The sequence below is a fragment of the Syngnathus typhle genome, linkage group LG7 (genome assembly GCF_033458585.1).
Source record: "Syngnathus typhle isolate RoL2023-S1 ecotype Sweden linkage group LG7, RoL_Styp_1.0, whole genome shotgun sequence".
Taxonomy (NCBI): Eukaryota; Metazoa; Chordata; class Actinopteri; order Syngnathiformes; family Syngnathidae; genus Syngnathus; species Syngnathus typhle.
Genome location: NC_083744.1, coordinates 5,668,867 through 5,690,644, shown reverse-complemented (window position 1 = coordinate 5,690,644; position 21,778 = coordinate 5,668,867). Strand labels below are relative to the sequence as shown.

At 43.1% G+C, this 21,778-nt stretch overlaps 4 non-coding genes and 1 pseudogene across 4 annotated transcripts; 1 reads left to right on the top strand and 4 right to left on the bottom strand.

Moving 5' to 3' along the window:
* Positions 1–2,042: 2,042 nt before the first annotated feature.
* Positions 2,043–20,757, top strand: LOC133157459 (CD82 antigen-like; annotated as a pseudogene).
* trnad-auc (transfer RNA aspartic acid (anticodon AUC)) lies at positions 4,818–4,889 on the bottom strand. Its single transcript has one exon. It is a non-coding gene; the product is annotated as a tRNA-Asp (tRNA).
* trnad-guc (transfer RNA aspartic acid (anticodon GUC)) lies at positions 4,982–5,053 on the bottom strand. Its single transcript has one exon. It is a non-coding gene; the product is annotated as a tRNA-Asp (tRNA).
* On the bottom strand, positions 5,144–5,215 carry trnad-guc (transfer RNA aspartic acid (anticodon GUC)). Its single transcript has one exon. It is a non-coding gene; the product is annotated as a tRNA-Asp (tRNA).
* trnad-guc (transfer RNA aspartic acid (anticodon GUC)) lies at positions 5,306–5,377 on the bottom strand. Its single transcript has one exon. It is a non-coding gene; the product is annotated as a tRNA-Asp (tRNA).
* Positions 20,758–21,778: the final 1,021 nt, after the last annotated feature.

The window sequence follows — 21,778 nt, the reverse complement described above, 5'->3', positions numbered from 1 at the left end:
CAATTTTTAGGGTTTTAGTGCCTATTTCAGACAAAGTGCGGATAATTGTCGTCGATCATGTTTTGTTTAACCCAGTGAGGGTTTGTTACTTTGAATCTTGTTGTTTTTTTTTTAAACATGGTTTTGAATTGAATATTTTATTTTGAGCACAAAAGAAGAAGAAAAAAAACCCTCAATATTTTCCATGAGTCTATGTGCCAACAAGACAACTTTAAGAAAAAATTAATTACTGGACTAGCATTTCCATTTTCTTCGGTCAATGAAACTATTTAATACCATAGGCAAACTTTTCATGTGATACTTGCAGCGTGAAGTCACCACCTGACATTTGAAGTGCTAGGTTACAACAAACGTTCTCCTTATTTTGCCTTGAGACACTGTTTGTTGTTTCATCTTTACATTAATATCATCCATCCATCCATCCATTTTCTGAACCGCTTAGTCCCCACTGGGGTCGCGGGCCTGCTGGAGCCTATCCCAGCCATCATCGGGCAGTAGGCGGGGGACACCCTGAATCGGTTGCCAGCCAATCGCAGGGCACACAGAGACAAACAACCATTTGCACTCGCACTCACACCTAGGGACAATTTGGAGTCTTCAATCGGCCTACCAAGTATGTTTTTGGGATGTGGGAGGAAACCGGAGTGCCCGGAGAAAACCCACGCGGGCCCGGGGAGAACATGCAAACTCCACACAGGGAGGGCCGGAGGTGGAATCGAGCCCGCACCCTCCTAACTGTGAGGCGGACGTGCTACCCAAGTGCGCCACCGAGCCGCCTCACATTAATATTATCCCTACAAAAAAACAAAAAAATACGCAGCCAGTCAATTTGTGCTTGTGCACCATTATGGATGGGATCACGGGTCGGAGAGATTTGTTGGCCATATCGTATGCCGCTGGGAATGTCAGGGTCGGGACCTTTAGGGGAGAGGCCAAAAGGATAAGTTTGTGGAGCGCTTATCTTGGTCTCCATCTGTAGTAGATTTTGTGACACGAGGAGCACAGAGGGGGAACATTGTGTTGGAGAACATTGTTTGAACTGAACCAAAGACAGCACAAGGACTGAACTTTGATAGATTTCTTATTCAGAGTGTTGCACAACAGCGTCAAGGATGTGGAACATTCCGAGATTCCACCATTCCGTCTCACAGAAGAGATGAGTGTGATGGAATGTTAACAACAGTTCTTGCATGTAGGAGCGGTGTAAGTGAGAACTTGTCATGAACTGCATTTTTGTTGACCCTTTGGGTTCACTTTATGTTGTTTAGATCTGATATGGTTTTGTTCCAAGTTTTCTGGCGCTACCATGTTACCTGGGTCTCTTCAGAGAGGCAGATCTCCTAATGTTTATGCCACTTTTTCCAAACCTTTGTGGGAAAACGTCATCAGGTCAAGGACAAATGCCAAGGTGCTTCCTGTCCCGTATAGAAACGAGAGCGTAAACCTCCGCGTCATCACACTTGGATGGAATATCAAAGAAAAGGTCCAAAGCACTCAAGTAGCCCTTTGATTAATGATTTAGAGTTGTTTTCTTCTTACAACTTTCCAGAAAATCTCATGAAATTCATTCATTATGTTATTCACAGACAACGGGTGGAAATGAAGCCAAAAATTCTCAGACGCTAGGCAGGTAAATAATAAAAAGGCATTTTGTGTGAATGTGGGTGTCACCTGTAGTTTAAATTGTAATATCACCAATCGCCACTTGAGGGCAGATGTGTGGTTGAAGTGTATTCTGGATTATACTGCCCCTTTGAGAATTAATCCGATATTTATTTATTTATGCACATTTGTAATGATATATGGAGAACACAAAGCTCTATATTAAGATTTTGAGTGATATTATTTTGGTTTGGAGAAAAAATCTTCTATTATCTACAAAATCCACGCAAACATAACAGAACACACAAACTCTAGAATTTCTGGTCCAGCTCTTGTTTTAATAGGTACTGGTGCTGAAGGGTAGCCAAAGAAGTGTCCGGTGGGTGTAGGTCTTCCACTCCCCCCCCGAGCCGAGGAAGGTGGCCCTAGGGGCGGGGACTACATCGGAGACGCTCGGGCTCGCTGGATGATCCTCTTCAGCCTCTCAGCTCGCTCAGACTTCGTGCAACACTTTACATAGCAACACTTTGCTTCTCCACGCCACGGTGCTTGCTGTTGTTGTGCTTGCAAAGGATCTAGCAGCGTGGATTTCAATAGTCTGAGCAGTCCGTTGGACATTTGAACCTGTCACGTATTTTAGTTTATTTACGCGACGTGCAAACAGGAGGCAGTTTTTTGCGTGATATTTACGCCAGAAAGAAAGCGACAGCTCAATGATTCGGCTCTAAGGTAAAACATGCATTATGTGTCTTCTACATTTAAATGTTCAAATCTTTCTTTAAAAGTGCTGCTGCCTGTGTGGGAATTTATTTGCAACACGCGTTTGCCTTGTTTACTTGCTGATCGCTTGCCATCAACGTTAGCGTTAATGCGTTTGCCGACAGTCGGTTCAGTACATCATTTTGGCAAAAAAGGCCTGAAATGAATCAGTCTGCAGCTCCACATGCTCGAATGCGCTTTCCTAGCACTTTTCATCCTCTCTTTTTTTTTTTTAGTTTGTCTGATTTGCTTGCTAATGAGCGTGCAGACTTGGCAAGTCATCTGATCACTGGCACAGATTTCATATCCATCTGCCTCTCCTGGATGAAGTCATCTTTCCTCCTATTCCGTGTCTGCGCCCTGGCTCCGGGCGCAGGTTTCGAGCAATATGGCGGTCGGGCCGTCACGCCGCGCTTGCCCTCGCCTGCATCGGCAAGTCGCCCGCAGAGAGCGCGGATCTAAATGGAGTATCTATTGGCTCGATGAGAAAATTGCTTTTCTCGATTGCTGGAGGACCCTTCATTCAATGTGCGCTGCACACTGGCCACAGCTAGTAATGGCTTCAGCATCTTTGTTGTCCACAGACATGAGTAAATGAAATTTGCTTTTCAGCTGGGAGAAATCATTTACTCTCAAAAAGTGACATTTTCTTCTTGAAGCATCACTATCTAATGGCCATAAGGACTTTGTTGACAAACTTGCATATGAAATATTATGCTTTTGAATGGGGATGGTCAAGAAACAATATCAGGTACCGGACCGATACCGGCCTTATTTAAAGACACTACGCTGCCTATGCAAGTCACCGATAATTTATGGCTCCATTTTTTTCCGTATAATTGACACCATTTTGTGACCAAAAAAACAAAACAATCAAACGATATTGACACACCGTTGCATGTTCCTCCCCTTGCGTGTAAACATACGCACCAGGAAGCGACGGTTGACCTCAGCCGAGGGCAGCTGGCAGCCCCCCAAATTGACAGAGCAGGAAGCCGAGCAGCCGTTTCCTCTTTATCACAAGGAAACAGGTTTGCCTGTTTTGGGCTCAACCTCTGAATTCTTGGCTCTTATCTTGCCTGTGCTCTATTTTCCTCAATAATGGTCAAGCTTAGCAGGTAATGAGGTAAAAGGTAGCTTTCAGACAAGTTGGCCTTCACAGATAGCAACTCCTTGACACCTTTTGTGTGAGCGTAATATATGCAAATCTCAATTTAGCCCCCATGTGCCCTCATTCCGCTTTTCAGCAGGGCTTAAGACAGAAAAGGGGGTAATTAAAACCCATCTCATGCAATAAGGCAGTTGGTTGGCCTCAGAGAAACGCCCGCAAGGTGATCAATACCTGAGCATATGATTATGATTTAGAGGAGGCGTTTAACTGCAGCTCTAAATCAATTTCCTCTGCGTTAAGCCTTCAAGCTTCTCTCAACCTGTTCATCCACATCTGTAATGTTGAGTGGACAGAATTCAAATAAAGACAATGGGAGTGAACAAGTGAATTGTAAAAGTGGCACAGGCTCTATCGCTGAAGTTTGTTTAATTAACAGGGCCATGGCGAGGCTTCAGCACGAGGGACGGCGGTCATGACGGGCGACTGCGTAACATGCGTCAAATACTTCATGTTGATCTCCAACACCTTCCTTGTTGTAAGTATTTCTCATCTCCAATTATGTGAAGTCAGTTTAGAGAATGAAGACCCGGGTGAATAACTGTTTGACGGTAGCCACATTTGCATTTTAATAATCTTGATCTTAACTGAACACTGCATCTGATTAATCTTTTGTCTTAGTCTTTATTCTTGTGCCAAAATAAAATAGATAATAGCCATCCTCCATTGTTGTTCGCTGATGCAGTACCAGTGTTTCCATGAGATTCTAACATTACAACTTTGTGTCTCCTTCAACTGGCCCGACACATCCCTCTGTCAGATGGCAGGGTGTTTCCTCCTCGGTGTGGGATTGTTGGTGTTGTTTGGAACGGCAGTGCTGAGTGAAATGCTGATGCAACACCCCGTGTTGTCAAAAAACATCTTTGCCGTGCTGGGCATCGGAGCCTTGCTCTTCCTACTGGGCTTCGTGGGCTGCTGCGGAGCCCTCCGTGAAAATAGGTGTCTGCTCTTCTTTGTAAGTACATGACGTGCTGTTAGTGCTCAAGTTACTCTTTATACCAGAAAACCAACTCATAGTCCAACAAAATAAAATGGGATTAAATTGGCCATTAGAGGAGTCCACTTATTTGGTGCTTTGTCAGCGCTTTACAAAGCCTCTTTTTTTTTTTTTTAAACATATCTATTGAATCCAAGTTTCACTTCAACCTATGGAAGAGTTACTTTACGGAGATACTGTCCACTATACTAACGAGGAAGGTACCAATGAATTAGTGGCAAAAATATTACACCTCTGAAACACTGGTTAGTGGATTTTTTTTTAAGATAGGATGGGGATAAAAAATGGACACTCCCCGTCAGGGAATCGAACCCTGGTCTTCCGCGTGATAGGCGGAGATACTGTCCACTATACTAACGAGGAAGGTACCGATGGACTAGTGGCAAAAATATTACACCTGTGAAACACTGGTTAGTGGATATTTTTTAAGAAAAGATGGGGACAAGATATAAGCGCTCCCCATCGGGGAATCGAACCCCGGTCTTCCGCGTGACAGGCGGAGATACTGTCCACTATACTAATGAGGAAGATACCAATTTCTTACTGGCAAAAATATTACACGTATGAAACACTGGTTAGTCTATTTTTAAGAAAGGGTGGGGATAAAAAATAGCACACTCCCCGTCGGGGAATCGAACCCCGGTCTTCCGCGTGACAGGCGGAGATACTGTCCACTATACTAACGAGGAAGATACCAATTTCTTACTGGCAAAAATATTACACTTATAAAACACTGGTTAGTCGATTTTTAAGAAAGGGTGGGAATAAAAAATAGCACACTCCCCGTCGGGGAATCGAACCCCGGTCTTCCGCGTGACAGGCGGAGATACTGTCCACTATACTAACGAGGAAGGTGATTGTTGACGGATGACTATGTTATTTTATTCAATATCATTTAGCAAAACTGAACGTAGTTATACACTATGTGGAAAACTCCAAATAAAATGTGTGGCTTAAGTTAAGAGGGGGAAGAGATGTTGTGTATTTTGGGCTAACTCAAATTCCGTAGTAGAATAACCCCGGAAGTGGGATGGGCGCATTCTGTGTTGTTGTGGTACGCCCTGTGAACGCACTGTGAGTAAGGAATAAAGCAGTTATCATTCACGTCGTTGTCCGACCTATTCTTGCTATCTAAGAACCTGGAAAATAGTAAGCATACAACATATATCACGGGTCATTACGGCGAGTTTGGTGGAGTTTTTACTGCTTCTTACAACTCCTACCGCGCTGACTGTAACGTGACACTCTCTGGCTGCGTCTTGCCTCTTTTTTTTTTATTGTCGGACTCGGTGGACTCGCTCAAAATCAGCACCGAGTCCGGCGAAAATGACCGAGTCCAAACGAGTCCGAACCGAGTCTACAGCCCTGGGTTTAACTGTATGGTGGTGAATGGACAGGAGTGGGTTAAACCAAGTCGGCCGCGCGGGGGTGTACTCTTGTGAGAATGAGCACTTCTCAGGACGCGCACGCGCATAATCTCACCAGCAAGCAGGCAGTTGGAGTCACTCACACGCGTGTACCAAGACTCGAAAAAACTCGGTGATTTGAAAGAAACAAGTAAGTTCGTTTTAATATTATTGAGGTTTTTATCCCGTACGAACTAATTTAAAAGGTATACTGTAAACTGTTGCTTACCTTTGTTGTATTTTTGCCGTTCCTTGCGTGTGAATTATTTTGTTGTTGTTTTGGCCCCAAAGTAAAAACGTCGATTTTCCAAAATGGCTTAAGTACTTTTAAATTTTGTATTTCACATCTGAAATTTACGAGCAGTCGGCTACGTGACCACAGCCCATGGTGCTGAAAGTCAAGGCAAAACCACAAGCTTGTCGACGATGTTGACCCCTGAAGGTTATTACCACAGCAGCACTTTTATTCATATCTGGGCTATATTCCAGTTAGCCTAATAGCATGGTTGGCTAAGTCATATTTAAACGATTTCGGGAAAACGAGACTAAATATAACACGCGAGAGCCTAGATGCCTTAATTCAACATTTACAACTCTTATTTATTGTGTTATCTGTTTATTATTTATTCATCACTCTTACTATTGATTGTTTGAATTTTTGCCTTCTTGTTTTTATATTGCGTCGCGTACTTGTATGTCTATCGTGTTATGTGTCTCGTCACCGTGGGATAGAGAAAAACGTAATTTCGGTCTCTTTGTGTGTTGTGACGTGTGGAGAGATTGACAATAAAGATGACTTTCACTTTGACTTTGATCTAGCAAAACTGAACGTAGTTATACACTATGTGGAAAACTCCAAATAAAATGTGTGGTTTAACTGTATGGTGGTGAATGGACAGGAGTGGGTTAAACCAAGTCGACCGCGCGGGGGTGTACTCTTGTGAGAATGAGCAGTTCTCAGGACGCGCACGCGCATAATCTCACCAGCAAGCAGGCAGTTGGAGTCACTCACACGCGTGTACCAAGACTCGAAAAAACTCGGTGATTTGAAAGAAACAAGTAAATTCGTCTTAATATTATTGAGGTTTTTATCTCGTACGAACTAATTTAAAAGGTATACTGTAAACTGTTGCTTACCTCAATACATAACAATTCCTCTCTTCCAGCTTTGATGCACCAATAATCATCAAATACAAAAAATAATAGTACTATGTTTCTATGTGCCATTAAGTGTATACTTTTCTTTTTAGAGGCATTTCAAAATTCACAACAATTTTCAACATCAAATATTAACAACTTTTTCTTTTTTTTCTTTTAAAGAACATTTGTTTCTTTTCAACATTTATAAATCAAGTCTGTCTGGTGGTTTGCGAACCCTCTCAGGATATCTGCGTCCAGGAGGATCAGGTAGGTTTGTCATTGGTTTGTGTATGTCCATTATCTCCGGTGTGGACATGTTTTCCTCAGGTGTGATGTCAGAAGCTGGAGTACTGTCCTTAGGGTTTTGTGGGACAGTAGGTGTGGTAGTTTGAGTAGCGGCATTTCCAGGTGATGCGTCCAAAAGTTGATCAACATGTCTGCGCCAGACGACATTAGGCTCAACACTCACTGTATATAAGAGTGGTCCAGTTTGTGTCAAAATTTCCGCATGTTGCCACTTGTCGCCTTGGTTACGATAGTCTCTTGCCAATACTTTTTGTCCGATGTCAAATGATCTTAGTTTCCTTTGTAATTGAGTTGGTGAACATTGTCTGTTTGAAACATGTTCTCGGATGTCAGGTTTCAGGAGATCCAACCGAGATCTTAAGTTTTTTCCCATGAACAACATTGCAGGTGACTGTCCAGTAGTAGTATGTGGAGTGTTTCTGTAGGCTAGCAGAAAGTTGGCGATTTTCTGCTGTAGTGGAACTTCCTCCCTCCTACTGGCCTTCATCGACTGTTTGAAAGTTTGTACAAAACGTTCAGCAAATCCATTCGTTGCAGGGTGGTGAGGAGCAGAAGGTGTTTTATTCCGTTGCTTTTCAGGAAGATCTGAAACTCCTCACTAGTAAACTGGGTACCATTGTCACTTACAAGCTGAAGAGGGTATCCTGTACGTGCAAAAAGCATCTGTAACTGGTTCACTGTTACAGTTGTAGTTGCTTTCTTTACAGTGAAAACCTCGGGCCATTTTGAATGAGCGTCGACCACAATAAGGAGGAACATGTGATCCATGAAAGGTCCAGCATAGTCAATGTGAATGCGTTGCCATGGGGCAACAGGCCATTCCCAAGTGTGGACAGGGGCAATCTGAGGTGAGCGCTGAGTCTGGTGACAACCACTGCATGTTTTGACCAGAGTTTCAATTTGGTTGTCAAGGCCAGGCCACCACACATAACTTCTAGCAAGACTTTTCATCTTAACTACCCCCATGTGCCCATCATGCAGCGAGTTTAGAACTTTGGATCGCAGTTTAGGAGGTACAACAATGCGTGACCCCCACAGGACACATCCTTGGGACACAGTAAGCTGGTCTTTTCTGGTGAAATAGTCCTTAAGTTCAGTATCTGCATGCATTGGCCAGCCATTAACAGTTAAGTCATACACTCGAGAAGACACACAGATGGCATGAGCGCAACTCAATAGGCTCTCATAAGGCTGCCACACAACGGCGCCACAAAGAAAGCCAGAAAGTATTATTTGAGCGCAAGTCACCGGAAGTGGTTCCATCTGCAGCATGTGAAGATTTAAAGCAGGATCAGTAGCCTTCTCTGTCAGTGGTTGAGGAAGGCGAGAGAGACCATCTGCATTTCCATGTAGTGTTGTCCCTTTATATTCAATGGTATAGGTGTGTGCTCCAAGAAAGTGAGCCCAACGTTGTAAACGAGCGGCTGCCATAGCAGGAACACCTTTCTTTGGACTGAAAATGGAAACAAGAGGCTGGTGATCTGTAATCAGCATGAAGTGTTTTCCATACAGGTATTGGTTAAACTTTTTAACACCCCACACTAAGCTTAAAGCTTCTCTGTCAATCTGTGCATAATTACGCTCTGCTGGTGATAAAGAGCGTGATGCAAAGGCAATGGGGCGTTCAGAGCCATCAGTCATTTTGTGAGATAGAACTGCACCAATGCCATAAGGCGAAGCATCACAGGCTAGACATAGGGGAAGCTTTGGATCAAAGTGTGTGAGCACCTTGTCTGAAATAATGAGTTCCTTTGCCTTTGTAAATGCCTGTTCACAGTCTTTAGTCCAGTCCCACTTTGCCTTTTGGTGCAGTAGTGCATTCAGTGGGTGCAGCACAGTGGAAAGGTTTGGCAAAAACTTGTGATAATAGTTAACAAGGCCAAGAAATGAGCGTAACTGGCTGACATTCTCTGGTTGTGGAGATTTTACTACAGCTTCAATTTTGTCCTGGGTTTTGTGAAGTCCGTGCTTGTCTATTTTGTGTCCACAATACTCAATGGACTCCTTGAAAAACTCACATTTCTTTTTGTTTGCCTTTAGACCATATTCTTCCAGTTTCGTTAGAACTGCATTCAAGTTTTGCAAGTGTGAATCTCTGTCCCAACCAGTAACTATAATATCATCCAGCTCAGTGGCCTAGTGGTAGAGTGTCCGCCCGGAGACTGGAAGGTTGTGGGTTCAAACCCCGGCCGGGTCATACCAAAGACTATAAAAGTGGGACCCATTGCCTCCCTGCTTGGCACTCAGCATTAAGGGTTGGAATTGGGGGGTTAGATCACCAACTGGTTCCCGAGCGCGGCACCGCTGCTGCTCACTGCTCCCCTCTCCCCCAGGGGATGGATTAAAATCACACGGGGATGGGTTAAATGCAGAGGACAAATTTCACCACACCCAGGTGTGTGTGTGTGACGATCATTGGGACTTTTATCTTTAATCTTAATCTTAAGTAACATTGAGTACCCGGGATTCCTTGTAGCACTTGGTCCATTGCACGTTGCCATACCGCAGGGGCACTTGTAATACCAAATACGAGCCGGTTGTATTGCTATAGTCCTTTGTGAGTATTTATGGTGAGGTACTTGCGTGAACTTTCATCCATTTCCATCTGTAGATATGCTTGTGCGAGGTCAATCTTTGTGAAGTGCTCACCATTTGCTAGAGATGCAAAAATGTCATTGATGCGAGGGAGTGGATACTGGTCTGCATGCATGACAGGGTTAACAGTTACTTTGAAATCACCACAAATGCGCACTTTGTCTGAAGATTTTTTTGCAACAGGTACGATTGGTGTAGCCCACTCAGACCAGTCCACTTTGGATAATATTCCTTGATCCATGAGATTTTGCAGCTCAGCTTCAACTTTTGGGCGTAGCGCATATGGAACAGGGCGTGCTTTATGAAACTTTGCTTTTGCACCTTCTTCCAGCTCGAGACGTGCTTTGATGTGTTTCATTGTTCCTATGCCTTCGCTGAACACATGTATGTGCATGTTTATCCAGTATCTCAGTTAACTTCATGTCTGTGAGCTGTTTGGAGGCTATGTGCATGGACTTTATTTCATGCCAGTTAAGCTTGATTTGTCGTAGCCATCTACGACCAAATAGTGGTACACCTCCCTCTTTAAGGACGAACAGCTCAAGATTGCACTTTTGGTTTTTGTATTTCACTTTCACTTTGAGTTTTCCCAGTGGTGCAACCTCTTCTCCTGTGTATGTTTTCAGTTTTACACTGGTGCGTGACAGTTTAGTGTCTGGGAACATTTTCTTGTAGTCGTTGAATGATATGATCGACAGTGCTGACCCTGTGTCCAGTTCCATTTTTAATGGCACTCCATTAATTTTTGGTGTCAGCCAAATCACATCACTGTCATTCTCTTCTGTAGCACACAGCCCTAAACAAGCCAATTCTTCCTCACTTGAACTGTCAGAATCTGTCTGTGCTACTTTGTGCAATTTTTGTCCTCTTCTTATATTGTGTTTATCTTTTGCATTACTGTACTTTGATTTACACATCTTCTGTATGTGCCCTCTTTTATTACATTGTCGGCAGTCTTTATCCTTAAACCAACACTCTGCGGGGTCATGTGACTGTTTACCGCATCTGAAACAGGGCTTTGCTTTGGTATTATGCTGTTTGGTGTGCAGTTTAAACACAGAGCTTGTGGCTGCGTTTTTACCTTGAAGCTCCGTCGCATCCCTTGCTGGTGTCTCCGCTGAAACAGCTATTTCCACTGCTCGTTGCAAGGTGACTTTGTCCTCCGTCAAAAGCCGTTTCTGAATGCTCTCGTTGTGCAGCCCGCACACGAACCTGTCCCTCAGAGCATCTGAAAGTCCGTCTCTGAACTGACAGTGTTCGGCCAGTTTCCTCAGTTCTGCGATGTACTCTGACACCGTCTCAGTCCTTGACTGGTTTCTCTTGTGAAATCTAAAGCGCTCAGCAATCACCAATGGTGCTGGGTTTAGATGACTTTTCATTATCTGCATTATTTCATCAAATGTTTTGTCTGCCGGTTTAGCTGGGGCGACCAGGCTGCGGAGTAAGTTATACATTTTTGCGCCCATGACACTGAGTAGGACAGCTACTTTTCTTTCGTCCTGTATCTCATTAGCTAGGCAGTACTGCTCAACTCTTTCCACATAAGTTGTCCAGTCTTCTACCGAACTGTCAAATATGTCCATATTTCCCAAGATTCCGGACATTATTATTATTTTTTTTCACTTTTCTTGGCGTCCGTTCACTTTTACCTTGGTCCTGAGCGACACCCGTCCTCACCTCCGGCTTGCTTGATCAGAGCAGAATTCGGGGCGAGCAGACGAAACTTACGTCCACACAACCAAGTCCATGAAGCACTATTCACTTGTGTCCGTTCCTCCTCCGCATTTGTAGGGTCCTTTTTAAGTCTCGTCGCCAATTTTGTTATGTTTATTCTCTTACATAACCTTTGTAAAGAGCACAGATTCACGTTACTTTTGTTAGCGGGTTTTTATTTCCTTAACAAGCCTCATCACAATGATATTCATCCGCTGACCCAGCACACCTCCACACCGCACGGAGAGGGGCAACAAAAAGTAGAGCATACCAAACAATGCAATATGCAAACGAGAAACAACACTTCCAAGTCAATACATAACAAGACTTTTTAGGGTCTTTGTGAAGAAACCTAATAATAAAAAAACCTCTTCACAGAATTGGTAAGCATCGAAACTTTCCATTCTTCTTACACTGTGGTTTGACCTTCTCCAGAGTAACTGCTTTTGTATAATTATCTCTTCTCCATCTGTGTTTTTTACATTTCTTGCACACGCTGGCTATCCAAAATAAAAAGCAACCGCTGCACTGTGTTTACTTCTGTCTGGCAGAATAGCAACTATGTCCGTCACCAAGTGTTTCCTCGTCATCCTCAATGTCATCATCTTTGTAAGTAACCGCCGATTCACAATTGTGCATTTGGTCCTGTTTCACTTTTTTATTTCTAGGAATTAAACCGTTTTCGCTTACTACGTTGCTACTGTCAAGTATTTAGGATTATGTTTTGCAAGTATTCACCCCCTTTCCCCCCCATGTGGAGCACCAAATGTCCCACTTGGTTTGCCTGGTGGCACAGCCGAGCCCAGCAGATGGTGTATTAAGGTTTATTGCCATCTTGTTTTGACGGGGCACAACATGAAGTCAGGGCCAGATGAAACTGAACTCTTAAAAATGAGGAAGTCTGGACCTTCCCAATGAGTTTGTATTCCTGAAAGAAAGCTTTGGATATGCGTCTTAGGAAGTGTGTGTTGCCGTCTGTCCATGTGTACACACATTAGTGGACGCCAGGAACTGGTGGGCTAATGATGACGGCCCGGGGCTCAATAGTCCAACTTAATGAACACCTCTCAACCAGGGCTCTAATTATTGCTCGAGTGCTGGGGAGGGGTTCCATAACCCCTCATCTACCACCCCAAAAAAAGCAAAAACACTGTGCCCCTCAACTGCCTAGCAAGAACCATCATCATCACATCAAAGGTTTGCTCTTAGCCTCATGACCTCATTAGAGGTGTACCAGAGTTTTTTGGGCAGGCTAAATATTCTACTCAAGAGATCGTGATGATTAGTCTGTAATGCAGTGCCATAATTAACAAAAGACAAGGACTGCAGAATAAAGGTTACTGTATCAACTATATGTATGTAGTACTTTTGTTATGTTGTATTTATCCAGTTTTGTAGCACAGAAGTTCACAGCAATTTGCTTTCACACAATTCTGACACCCCAGTGAATGCACAGAAACATATGGAAGTAGCACAAATAAGGCTTACCAAGTGACAATTGGATTCATTTGAGATGTAACAGGCCTCATAACCAAAACTTGCACCCCAACAAGAGTTATTTCATTTTCCCTTAAGTGTGTGGTGGCCTGACTCTTTTCTATTGTCTTTACTTTCTTAGGTCTTTGGAGCGTTGATCATGGGCTTTGGACTATGGGTTCTCTTTGATACCCAGACTTTCATTGCTGTTCTACGTAAGTGTCTAAACGCACACACATGCACACACATGCTTGCCCTCCAACTGCCACGTCCTGGTGTGATAATGCTCCGTAAACATTCAGCACATTTGACCCCAGTCAGTTCTGCTGACTGGAGACTGCCTGCTCTATGGAATAAATGTGGATTACCTCTCAGGAGGCTGATCGCAGAAGAACAACGTAAGAATGTTCACACCAGACCCCAAAAGCTGAAACAATATGACTTATTCAGCCCCCCCAAAACCGCAGGCGGCTGAGTGAACATGCTCTTACCATTTCAAGACTTCTCAAGTTGTCTAGTCTTATCATGGAGAAGAACACTTTTTGTTTTTGTGCGACGTTGTACCTTGAACCCGGCAGCTCTCAATGTAATCTCACACCTCTACAGATGTTGTTACGGTTCTAGTTCTACCCAAGAATCCAGAGCTTCCACATAGTTGCAAACAGGAACATTATCAGATAACATAGCACAATGATAACATTGTTCAAAAAATATAATGGAACTAAATTCCAGCGTTGCCTAAGAAGAGCAAACCAGGATGGAAAGGTATCAAGTATAAATCTGTACAGCTAAGCCCTTGCTTTATTCATTCCAGATGTATCTTTGCTTAGAGAAGCAAAGTTTCCTTCTCTCCTAAGTTGGAAATTTATTGTCGGCCCTTGTTATGGTTTGAAAGATATATATAGCATTTATTCCACCTGTCTTTGCATGCTAGTCTGAAAGAGGTCAAAAGTATATGGATGGTTCTCAGAAATGGTGGTCCGCTCCGGGCTGTGGACGATGACCCAGTTTACCCGCTTTAAAATCAATCACCAGATTTCACCAATTCCAATATTGCGTTGCCAATGCAGAGATGAACCCAAAATTAAACATTATTTGCGTGCAAATGTATTTTGCGCCGTCGATAATATCTGTTGCGACCACTTCCTGTTTGTGACTTGTCGACGTGTAAAGGAGCCCGAGAATCGATCCGTTTCAAAAGCAGTTGGAACCAATAAGATGACTGAGCGATAGTGCATTACAATACCGTTAAATCGAGTTCCACACTGTCCATAATGTGACGATGCGTTTGCAGAAAAAAGGCACGCGATTACCTTGATCCACCTTCATCCCCAAAAGTCACACTCTTTGGCACATGACAGCATAGCGATTCAAGTGTACCAATAATTAGGTACTTGAGTGTTTTGCGTCCATGTAACAACTGAGTAGGCCACATCATTCAACAATCTCCTGCAAACAAAAGGCTGAGTCAACTGGTTTTATTTAGTCATAGCAAGCTGAAGGGAGGTTTGATTTCAAGCATGCATTTGTTTCTAATAGGTTCAGTTTTGGGCTCACCTCACACACTCTTGGAACATGATTTCTAAGAATAACCCACTCGCACTCACAACACTTTGAAACCGTTCTCTAAATTCAAGAATAGTGTTTAAAGGTTTTTTTCCACATATAATTAATGTCTTCATAAGAACGTGAGTTTATTTTTTTTTTTTAGAGTGTCATTTCCTGACACTTGGCTGGTCAAGGCAACCAGTAAAGAGATATACTGTGGGAACACTTCACAGTATTCTCGTATGACTGGTTTAGAGTATGATGGATATTTTCATCATGTCTGGCCTAATGAGATGAGCACACAACCATGTAAAGCATCAGCGCACCATTAAGTATATGTGGTTGGTTGCCAAGAAGCGACAACGCGCAGCCGTGGATGAGCTGCAGCAGCTGCCAGGCCAGGCTCTTGGCAACGGTGTGGAGTGAATTATCTGATTCTGGCCAGTTTATTCCACCTTGGAAATATTCCACGGCTCTCATTTTCAGATTTTTTGTTATGGTTGGTTTTCAACACAGATAACACATGGCAACATAATGACTTGTGATTGATCTCCTCTGGAAACCTCCAATCTACCATTGCATTCCCCCCAACTGTTCCAGAGAGGGCAGGCAATCAGTTAATCTTGCCACATATTTTACTTGTCTCGCTTCAACTCTAGCTAGCTGATAATGTTCGAGAAATGCTTTTTTGGGGGAAAAGTATTTCATTCTGTTTGCTTTAAGGAGCTTTGTTATTTTTTTGGTTCACTGTGACTAGCCATATCAAATTCGTTTGCGTGTGAGCTGAAATAATTTTGGAAACATTTTCTGTGGTTACAGCAGAAAAAAAAGAGCGGAGTTTATTAAGAAACCGCGTGGTTTCTTATCTCCCAAAAATGTCCAATGCAGTTTCGGTTCTTTTTTTCCCTCAAGTCTCATATCAACTCTTGTTTTTTTCTTTTCTACAGACAAATCGGCAGATCGTCAGGCGAAAGTGACTTCCCACATCTTCATTGGAGTGGGGTCCTTGTTAATGGCCCTGGGCTTCCTTGGCTCCATTGGAGCTATCTACGAGATCCGTTGTCTTCTCCGTCTGGTGAGCAGTTACATCCACTTGGATCTCAGACACTAACGGGAAACATTCAATTGCAGAGACAGAGAGACGTGTTGAGATCAAAATAATGCTTATATTAAAAGAAAATGTTTGATAAAATATGTGATTCTCACAACCGAGTCAAAGTCCAGTCAAAGCAATCACAACACATCCACACAACGCTGACTACAACGATCAACTCTGATGTATGTTGTCTTTGGTTTTTTACTCCAACCTCAAATTCGAAAGTCATGTCATATCCAGCAACAGCCCTGCATCTTAGTCATGACCACACGGCCAACTAATTGTTTTGCAAATCATTTTGGTCATCCAAACTTCCCGTAATTCCCTTGCATTTCTTCCTGAGACTGAAATAGAGGAAAGCCTAAAACAGAGGCGTAGCCAGGAATTTTTCCAGTAGGGGCGCACGCCCACAGGAAAAAAAATCTAACATCAACCACGCCGTTCGCTGATCGCTAAAACAACATCCGGGTAAGGGAGGCAAACGGTGAATGGATAACATCGCGCACATAGAATAGCGCAAGCACATTCGCGCAAGACCAAAAGAAAAAAACGGCATGAAGATGAAGAATCGAAAAAGCTCGATTTTTTTTTTTTTTTCAACCGGGGCGCAGAAAGTCCGAACCGGGGGCCTCTGGCCTAAAACCATGCTTTGCATGTCTACAAAAAAGGCCGTAGTAGTTAATCATCTCTTTATTGGTGTTCTCTACTGTTATTTCAAGCTATTATTAGAACAGAACCCATGTTTGCTTACAAGAAACCTGCTTGAATTGCACCTGTCTGGTTAAGAACACATGACAAATTCTTGCTGATGTGAAACCCGATAGCGTCTGTACTCATGTATGCTTGCAGCATGTGGTGACTGACCGAGATGGGTGCGCGTGGGGGGGACAGGGACAAAGGCCACAAAGATGTAGCGAATGGGCGGAGAAGGAGGGAGCCGGGGGGCTACGTGGCCTCTTGTGTTGGCCGTTACAGGGCTCGAAACTAACGATTGCCCGATTGCCCGGGGCAAGTAGCGATGGCAGACGGGCAAGTAGAATTTTTTCCTCACTTGCCCGAACTTGCCCTGCCATAATACCATGTTTTCAAGCTGTAAAAAGACGATTTTGTGCATAATTTCTCGCAACTTCTGCCGCTTCTGGTCCGACATTTTGTTTTCTAGGGAGCGGTTAGTTTCTCGTGTAAGTCTGCAATACATTGATAACGGCAAAGCGCTTCGTAATTACATGCATGCTCTCTCACCCGTCCCTGGCTCTTCTGCGCCTGCGCACCAGCAGAGCTTGTTTCCGGTTGGCGGATACGAAGGCATATGAAGGCAAAACTTATAGTGTTGTCTTTTTTATTGCAAAAATGTGTCGGGCAAGTAAAAATCCACTCCAAAAAAATTCGGGCAAGTAAAATTTTGTTTCGGGCAAGTAAAATTTTCTCCAACTTGCCCGAGGGCAACTTGGGCAAAAAATAAGCTTCGAGCCCTGCGTTAATTGTAGAGCTGCTGTTGACCTACTTCTTTTCCCAGGGACAGTAAGCAGCTGCCTCAGGACCTCCTAGCAATTTCCAAAACATACCACAAGCCCTAGAGATAATGTGTGAAACAGTGTCCTTCCCACACAGTTAAAAATGAAATGTGAAGAGGTCTGACTGGTTAAAATCTACATCACAGCCATTATTATTGCTTGCAGTGTTTCTTGGTCTCATTTGAACATCACTCTTGTTGTGTTCATCCCCAACAGTACTTCAACTGTCTGCTGCTCATCCTTATCGCCCAAGTGACCGCCAGAGTTCCCATCTACTTCCAAAGAGATCGGGTGAGACGCTTACTTCTGTGTTCTTTTTGAGTTGCTCAGCCCTGCTCAGAATGCCGCCCGCCACCTTTTCTCGCATTGCGGCAGCTGTGGCCTGCCAGGTGTTTGCGCTTCCTCATGCCACAGCTGTGAGCAGAAGCCTCCTGCTTCCTGTGGTGAAACACTCTTTCATAGCGCGACAAGTGAAACGTCACAGGATGTTGTTGTTGTTGTTTTTTTTACTAAAGTGACATTGAATGCTTTTTGTAAGCCAAATGATGTGGTAGCTGGGTTTTATCATCACACATTCACCTAACTTTTGTGCAGTCGTGTTCGTTATGTAACCTGAAACCCGGTCTAAAATTGTGTAACAAATCTAATCTGCCTGAGTTTTTGAGAGTACACTGACCCCTACTGGATAGAGCTGCAACTCACTGGCTTGCGTGAATGTTTTTGCTTTGCCATTTAAAAACACAAGCCTAATACGTAATACAGACATTAACAAAAAAAAACATCATTTGTCTGATTATGATCCAATGTTTAATTTCGTTATTCGAAACCTCTTGGCCCAAATCACACATGGGTAAGGGGGGTGGGGGCTGTTTTGACTGCCATACATCTAACATCAGAACTACTAAACTAAATACATAACATTTATCGAAATCAAATCAAAACAGTGCTGACCTCATTCATTTCGGGTAATCTAAAATAACTAGCCACAGTGTGTCTGCACAGTGCGTGGAGGGTGCTCTCCCAAGCAGGCCAATTGAGACCTTTCGTTCTCTGCTACTGCCTTGACGTGCTCCTTGTGTTTAAGGCTAACCACAGGGCAGGGCGGTGCCTGCCCCCCTTTTCCCAGAATAGGGTGAGGTTGTATCTCCAAAAGAGCTGTGAAGGCTGCAATGCTGCCACAGCTCTGTGATCTTGTACACAAGTAGAAGCTCAAGCTACGTTTGTGCAGCTTTTTAGCTCTGCGGAGCACCTGACAGGAGGCATGGCCTCGGGAAACATGTAAAGCAGATGCTGACATAAAGACAAGGGTGTTATTTGCCTTTGCCATTTAGAATCAATTTGATGTGGGCAACATCTTGACACAGATGTACTTAATACAGGTTTATTTATTGACTTACATCAGGGAGGGGGGCCTTTGTGACCAGCTCTCCTCGGAACTTCCCGTCTACCAAACGGTACGGTTTGTTGATGCTTGCTTGTGAAGGCCTCAACTTGCTGAATCTGCTGATCTTTTCAGCTTTTCCTGTGTTTTTGCTTTGCTCTTGCAAATGTTTGGCTTTGGGGGTTTCATTGGCCCAGGCTATGCTGCACATCCGCTACGGCTTGCTATTTTTTCCCTTTCACTCTCAGTGTCTTCATAATATGGGCAATTAATTGTGTGCGTGCGTTTTTTGTTTTTGTTTTTTTAATCATGTCCCTGTTGATTTGCATTGCCTCCACTAACAAGACTGATTTACATAAACAGTGTGAGGGTTGCTATCTTCAGCATGCACACTGATTTGTATTTTGACAAAAGTGACATTCTTCTAAGGGGGAGCATTATTAGTATATTTCTTTTGAGAGGTAGGTGTTTCTATGAAAATTGATGCAAATTAATCTTCAAGAAAAACGTGTTTCAAAGGTGGTTTAGTAATGGGAAGAATAAAGCAAATCCCAGGAGAGGAAGTAAAGGAAAACTTGAATTAGGGACGACACCGTGAAGGAATCAACATCAACATTTTGTGCAGTTTCTTTTTGATAAGAGTCTGCCACTTCCCCTTTGTTAACTTTTTTGTTTTGGTCATCTTTGTCTCCTTTTTACTTGCTTCCTTAGAGCCGCATGACCAGTGTGGAGATTTGGCTCCTGGAGAACTGTGGAGTTATTCTGGTGAATGTGTGGCAGTGGCTGTTTTAGAGGTATCCATTTTCTCTTCATAGTAGCACTGAAGCAGTAGATGGTTCTCCTCCTCCTCTGAGAACGACTTGAGGAAGATTTTGTGTTGTGTTTTCACTACGCCACACAATTTTCTTCAAATTGATCTATGCGGTGACTGCGAATAGCATAGTAATTGTAATATTGTATTGTATTGTAATGCATGTATGATGACACTTACATGTCATTGATTCATTTTTTTCTCCCCCGCCAGCTTCTCGGGATGATCCTCTCCATGTGTCTGTGCAAGAGTGTCGTACAGGAGGATTATACCAAAGTACCTAAGTACTGAAGTGCCACCCGCACAAACATACGTATGTGTACGTGGATGGACTCCTTTACGCTCTCACACCCTATCTCACATTCCTACACAAACACACAGGCACACACACACACGCACACACAAAGAGAGAAGTGTCTTGCATTCGAGGTTCTGTCTTGACGGCTGTGCAGATTTCTCACACCTTCAAACATGAAAAAGATTCCCAGATTGTTGACCATAGTGCGCAAGTTACCATTGTTGTCTTATAATAATAATTATTATTGTATATGTAATTTGAAAGGAGACCTTGTTTGTAGTTTATCCATTTGAAAGGTTGCAAACGTGAGTACGATTTTTTTGTTGTTGTCTCTCTGATGTTTCTTTCCGCTGACCTCAATGAAGCGCTTAACAGAGAGAGCGAGAGCACTTTAGCTAGATTTGATGCAGCCGAGCCACCGGAGGCTCTCCTCACCTCGGAGCATCAAGATGAGTAGGAGATGAGAGGGTGCGAGTGGGCGTGTGTGGAATTAATCTCACGCTTCTATTCCCGCTGCCACCGGGTGGAGGAGAAAAACCCTTGAGCAGGGCAGCTGCGGTGGAGGTTTTGGCTCACATCTCCGATTCCTCGTACGCTTGCGCCACTCCTGTATTTTTGAGTTTGCTAAAGGAGGCTTCATCCGTGTTTTTCTCAATGAAAAAGTTAGTGAACTGACAGTAGACTCTTGACTCTTTACTTCCTTGCTTGGTTTTCCTGATCTTCTGTTTTTCGGTCCCAACCCATTTCATTGGTAGATGACTTATTGAGCACATTGTACATGGACTCATGTCCTGTATTTGTTTTTCTGTTAATTTCAAAAAAGTATTGCTCTCCTATGTTTCATCTGCCAAATTTTAAAATTAATTTAACTTAACGATGAAGGCTTTTTGCTGTTCTTGTCTCTTTTTTTTTTTTACACCTTGAAATAAAAAAGTTTTTCAAAATAATTTATGTGGATTTGTAAGCCATACCGTTTTTTTCCGTGTATAGTGCGCCCCCATGTATAGTACGCACCCCTAACAATGGCATGCTGATGCTGGAAAAAAGCTTGTACTAGGGGTGTAACGATACATCGATACACATCGATTAATCGATATAATGCTCTACGATTTATTGGTATCGATGCTAAAGGTAAACATCGATTTATATCGCCGTGTTTGACCTCGGACATTAGACGCGACTTTATTTTGAAATCCAGTTCATTGTTGCTTGCTTCCTCTTTCCGGCGTTGTTGTGTTGTGAGCAGAGCACGCGCGTGAAAGGGGAGGGGACAACTAGTCCGCGGCTCCTGGGCTGGTGCTATGGCTAGTGTCCAAAAAGACGAGGAAATTTGCTCCCCTTTAGGCTTCAAGTCATTCGTTTGGAAGCACTTTGGATTCCAAAGAAAAGATGGCTCAACGGACAAGACACGTGCAGTTTGTAAATCCTGCCATGTGGTGATCAAATATTCAGGGAGCACAAATCTCGCCGCACATTTAAAGAAAAAACACGACATCAACGTTCAGTGTTAAAGTAAGCAATTTGTATACTACAATACTCTTGTAATTTCCTAAATAAAGAGTTTGCAGTGCCTTGTTGATTTCGCGTATGAATTGTTATAAATCAGGATATTGTTATATATTTTTTACTAAAAAAAAAAAAATATCGATCGTAGAGCACTATATCGCGATATATCGTGAATGAATCGCAGCAGGCTTTAAGATATCGGCAAATATCGTATCGTAGTTCTTTATATCGATATTATATCGTATCGTGACAAAACCCGCGATTTACACCCCTAGCTTGTACCCATGTATAATACGCACCCAATTTTTATGAATTTTTTTAATTTTTTTTTTTTTTTTTTAAGTCCCAAAGATCGTCACACACGCAGGGAGGCAATGGGTCCCATTTTTAAAGTCTTTGGTATGGTCTTAACTAGGCTGGATGTCATTTTTTTTGTTGGCGTTGATTTCTCCGACTGCCCCT